The following is a 6,000-nucleotide window of genomic DNA, read 5'->3' on the forward strand; positions in this document are numbered from 1 at the left end:
TAATTCCCGTACTAATAAATATTTAACACGTGACAAGTTGTGTCGTTTTAAGCTTACTTAACCCAAGATCAATGGAAGTTAACCTGAGCTCAAAGGATTACAGAAGGTATTGGCGTTATCAACTATATTGAAAATATCCCTCTCTATATAGACGAAGGATACTTTTCTTATACAATATTATGGAATATACGCTACAAAACGACTTATGCAGTAGTTAATATTTAAATTAACTCTTATTCATTTAGCATCGCGGATTTTTGTAACAAACCATACTATCTTCGCCCAAAGCTCTCGCATCTTAACACACAACTACTTACTGAAACTGTAAATAAATTATTATTATTATCCAATGTTATGTCCATTGTGCTACGTTGCTCAATTTATATAGTATTAACTTTTATTGTCATATTATAGTAATAAGCAGCAATGATGAGTAAAAATTCATCAATCCATACTGAAACGATTGAGTAATATTACACGGCTTGCTGAAAATGGGATGAATCATGAAACATATAATATGGGTTCAGAAAAAACATAATATATACTAAATATATTAAAATTATCTATTACAAATATGTCAAACTCATAGGTATAGCATTGGTATTGAAAAGTCACCATAAAATTTTTGTTCTGGCTATGAATTCAAATACCTACAGCAATTTCAGAAATGCTGTAAAATATTTTAATATCAAAACTTTAAATAAGGTTTGTAACCCTTTGAATGTAATATTTTATTAGAGCAATTTGTGTTGTGTAGAACTACGCGGTATACTGTTGATGCCACCGTGATTATAGCCGTGATACGAGTATGCTTAGTGTTGCATGGGCAGTATTGTTAGCAAAGTACTCATTACACCAAAACTATGCCGAATAATAGCTGAGGATCACTTTGCGATCTTCCGGTAACAACCATATACCCAATGTTCAACCTAATTATAAGATAAGTAGAACTTGATGCTGCAGGTACAAAATTTAAATAAAAAATTTAATATTATTATCATAATGCTAATTACCTACACCTTAAAACGGTAAAAACCAAGAAGAATACTTCAAATCAAGACTCCTCTCAAGGAGAACTAAAATTACGTTACAAATAACCCTCATAGTAACCATGTTGATCTATGGGTCGGAATACTGGGCTTTATTAACAAGAGATAAACAGAAATATCTGTGATAGAAAGATATTGAAGCGTATGCTAAAAAGACGTAGTCATGAACCACTGTGCGTATTATGGAAGACCCCTATTGTCATCTCACGCGTGAAAGTGGAATGACTCAATTGGGTAGGTCATGTTTCAAGGATGGGCGACACACGACATAATGTAGAGTCCTCGTAAAAAACAAGAAGGAAAAATGAGATTCTCCCTAAGCTAGCTAGGTGGTGGTTGAACTGTGTAGAACGATACATATCATTCTTTAGTGTATGTCGGTGGCGGGCGTTTGTGGGTGGCAGTAAGAGAGAGATGTATACGGTTTTTGTGCCAATGATGATGACTATTGCAAAAAGTCTGGCAGTAAGTCTCTATTATATACATCGTTCCAAAATCTATATAATACTGGATGAAGACGACATTTAGATTTATTCTCACTTTCCATTGTCCCTTCCTCTTCATCGTCATTTATTGCTTGAATAATAATATGCATCCAATTTGTCATATTAGGGCTTTCATGAATTTTTTTAGTGCCAACGTTTTACAGTGAGTATTTTCGTCATCAATCTGTTACGTCCCCAAAAAGCGGAGTAGTTTAAGACTGAGCTGAACAGGAACAAGGTCATTCATAGTTCATTCAGAGACTAATCTCAGCGTTGAAAGGACGTCATTTTAATTCAGTCTAACCTCAAAAACCTCTAACCATCGGGGATTTATTTTAAGGAACGCAATAATTGTTATTTACAATTCTCGATCGAATGAATAATCATTATTACTTTTATTATTATTACCTCCAAACATAACATATGCGACGTAGCCTGGTGCCGGCCGACGGAATACAGGGCTGTCAAAAAATTTAAAGTTAAAAATAGCTTACTGTACAGATGGAATAATAACATACTTCCAAGCGTCAAACGGCATACAACATTCATCTAAAATAATTATGAAAAGACTAGCTGATTATGTTATGCTATTTTTGTATTGTTCTTATTTTTTAGCAAAATATTTCACATATTATCTGATGATGTGTATTTTGGATATATCGTAATATGTATCTGGTCTCATTAAAATTGCTATTAAGTTGATATAACATAGGAAAATCTGTAAATCATTAAAATGTTAATTTCGTTATAGTTTTTAATTAAACCGGTGCAATTACATATTAGATTTAAACACTGTTGTACTGTGTGACTTTTATAATATCAGATAAAACTGTAGGATGTCAGCAGAAGAGTAAACAAAACCCAGCTCATGGGATAACCGAATGGTAAGCAACTGTATATATTATATTTTCCCGCCAAATTGCACACAATTAAAAACAATTTATCATAAAAACAAGTAAGACGTCTTCGACAGCCCTGGGTGATTGATTCGATAAAGTCGGCAGTTTTTTTTGTCTTGTTCTCTGCGATCGCTAGCTTTGAATAAAAAAATCTATGGGTGACCACGTTAATAATCATTTTTTATGAGTATAAATTATTTCTTGCATTGGCTTTTATTAATTAATAATTATTGTACCTACCAACTAAAAGTAAAGTTGCGTTACTTGTTTGTAAAAGTGTCAGACTAAATTAATTAAACTAATCGGGTAAGTAAAAAAAAGTCATTAATTGAGTTAGCAGTAGTAACCAAGTAAATGGTAGAATTCCATTTTAAAAGAAATTAAAATATAATTAATTATATTTTCATTTCTTTTAATAAAAAGTCACTTTCTTTTTATAATAAACAGACATCACTATATTACACTTTTTTTTTTAAATATGCATTAGAATTAAACAATGTGTACATATTTTTTTAATAATTATGTAATAGGTCTTACACATTCAAAATAAATACTATTCAATAATAATGTTTTTTGGATAGCACATGAAATAAAAATGTAGGTAGATATGTATTTCAACATCCTTCGTATGTTTAGCTCTCGGACAATTTCTGGTTAAAACGTTATTAATATATTATTAAGTTTATATCGTGGCTATCCATCATATTGGTTACAATATTTCCCACCAAACAGATGATTAACAAATTGAATTTAGTAACATTTACGTATATTAGAAGATATCATTTTTTGGTCACCCCATATTTTATTCACGATGACAGTGGTATGTTATGAGAGATCACTATTTACTTTAGACCAAAGCATTGTCGGCTTTGTATAAAAGTTACATAGTACAACAGTGTTTAAATCTAATATGTAATTGTACAGGTTTAATTAAAAACTATAACAAAATTAACATTTTAATGATTTACAGATTTTCCTATGCTATATCAACTTAATATCAATTTTAATGAGACAAAATACATATTACGATATGTCCAAAATACACATCATCAGATAATATGTGAAATATTTTGATAAGCAAAAAAATAAGAACAATACAAAAATAACTTAACATAATCAGCCAGTCTTTTCATAATTATTTTAGATAAATGTTGTATGCCGTTTGACGCTTGGAATTATGTAATTATTCCATCTGTTCAGTAAGCTATTTTTAACTTAGAATTTGTAACTTTTTAAAACGTAAAATTAGATTGATATTATTTTGACAGCCCTGTATTCGTTCGGCCGGCTTCAGGTTACGTCGCATACATGTTATGTTTGAAGGGAATAACAATAATAATAATGATATTCATTCGCCCGAGAATTGTAATTAATAATTATTGCGTTTCTTAAAATAAATCCCCGATGGTTAGAGGTTTTTGAGGTTAGACTGAATTAAAATGACGTCCTTTCAACTCTGAGATCATTCTCTGAATGAACTATGAATGACCTTGTTCCTGTTCATCGGGCTCTTAAGTAAGATAGTTAATCACTTTCACTAGTACTTTTAGGTTTCGTAATATACGAAATTAAATAGTCTTTATACTTGTAAGGTATTATTTGCTATTTTATTATTATTATACAGTCTCTTTTGTTTTGTCAGGAATAGCGAAAGAGGGCGGAAATAATCACAGGAGATATCAAATTGAAAGATAAGAACTTCTGATAGATGTTCGATTTATTAAACGGTGAAGAATTACAGTAATACAGATTTATTACAACTGACAGAAAGCCAGCTTACAATATGTGAGGTACAATGGTCGACAGGGAACTAACAAATTAATTACGTGTGCAATCGTTCATATAGAAAATGAATAATGTTCTAGATGTTTCCAATTATCAAACACAAATAACATATTTTATTGTTTTGTGGTTTTCTAGAATTAATTAGAATAAATGAATCAATATTTAAATTGACAATATTATTGATATCAGAGGATGCTATTGTTATCAGCGGAAGTTGCGGTTTCTCTAATTAGAATCAATCTCTTATCTACGTATCGATCTAATGCATAACAGATCAATAAATTGAAGGCATTACTTGAAAAACCGCAATTGTTTATTACCACGTTTTTATTAGCTCGTATTCTTGTTTGTCCGGTACAGATTTTTTCTTGTGTGTCCAGTATAATTTTTTTTTTGTTTGTTCAAGATTTGTATTGGACGATTGAAGATTTTTAACTAACTTCCCGACTAGCTAGACATTTGAAACTTTTGGAATATATCCGAACTCGACGACAATGCATTATTTTAATAATTTTAGCTATTTTTCAGCAGAATTGAATTAATTTTCAGTCAATTCTGTTTTGTATAGAAAGTTATTATTATTGGTTGCTAAAGGGGTCCTAACAACTAAATTATTAATATATACGTGCGTTACTATGGAATTCGAAATGACATTTCAGTATTCTATATTTATTCAGTATTTCTATCTAGTACAAAAAAAAGTATTTATGAATACATAGAATTGCCATGTTTATATGATTCAGCAGAAAATTTAAAAACGTGGTATATAAAAAGTTCTTTTTATCTTGTACTTATTATTAAAAGAATTATAATGTAATATTTCTTTATATAAAAAAGTATCTATTAGAGGTTAAGAATATTTTTGCTACACGTTCATCATGAGTAGCAAACTCGAAATTGACAAAAACCGAACCGCCTCATATGCCTTATTTTTCTTCTTGTACTATCCCTTATAAGAGGTCAATTTCCATCCGGACGAATTTGTCTTAATCACACTGTACCTGCTATAGTGCTTTTGAGCATAAAGCCCACCAAAAAAGCGTTCGGTGCGCTCACTAATGAGTAGGCCCCCTCCCACCCGCGCATTACCCTTCACCTATGTAATAAGGGGTTCAAGGAGCACAAAATAATTATTAATATCAGCGTCTCTCATAACAAAGCAATAAAAATATTATTAAATTCTCGGGGCTTGTAATTAATATCGGACACGCAATAACTAAACGAAGAGTTCACTGTTCTTAAATAATGGCTTCTCGCCTGTCTATCGACGACGCTTCGAGGAGCGTGATTTTGATTGCTGTATTTTCGTTAATTCGTATCGCTGAGAAGTGAAAATCGGTTACTCATGGGTCAGGCGGGCACAATGCGTCGTCAAGTCCAGTGTGCGCTGGCGTATTTGATTACGTTGTATTTTCGATGATTCAAAGAACAAGCCTGCTTTAGTGGACTTTATGCCTTACACTCATGTCAATCTTGGAGGTTCTTAAACCACCAAATTCCACCATCTTCCTCTGCTACCGATACCTAAAGTTGATATTTCCTTGATGCTACGTTGATCTGGAAATTGCTGTACTATTGTCATAATAATGCAACAAAAATACTTTCCATTCATTTATTTTAATTTATTTTATTTTCATTTTTTTTTTAAATTATTGTGGACATTTATAAGTTTAAGACGTTCACAACATGACATTTATAAACAAAGAAACAGTGTAAAGAAGAAAAAAATATATCCAGTATCACAAAAACAGTATGAAAAGTAAAGGAAAAGGTACAACATAA

Source organism: Rhyacophila brunnea, unplaced genomic scaffold, assembly GCF_057557595.1.
Source record: "Rhyacophila brunnea isolate RB1 unplaced genomic scaffold, BYU_Rbru_1.0 scaffold_2, whole genome shotgun sequence".
In the NCBI taxonomy this organism is placed as follows: Eukaryota; Metazoa; Arthropoda; class Insecta; order Trichoptera; family Rhyacophilidae; genus Rhyacophila; species Rhyacophila brunnea.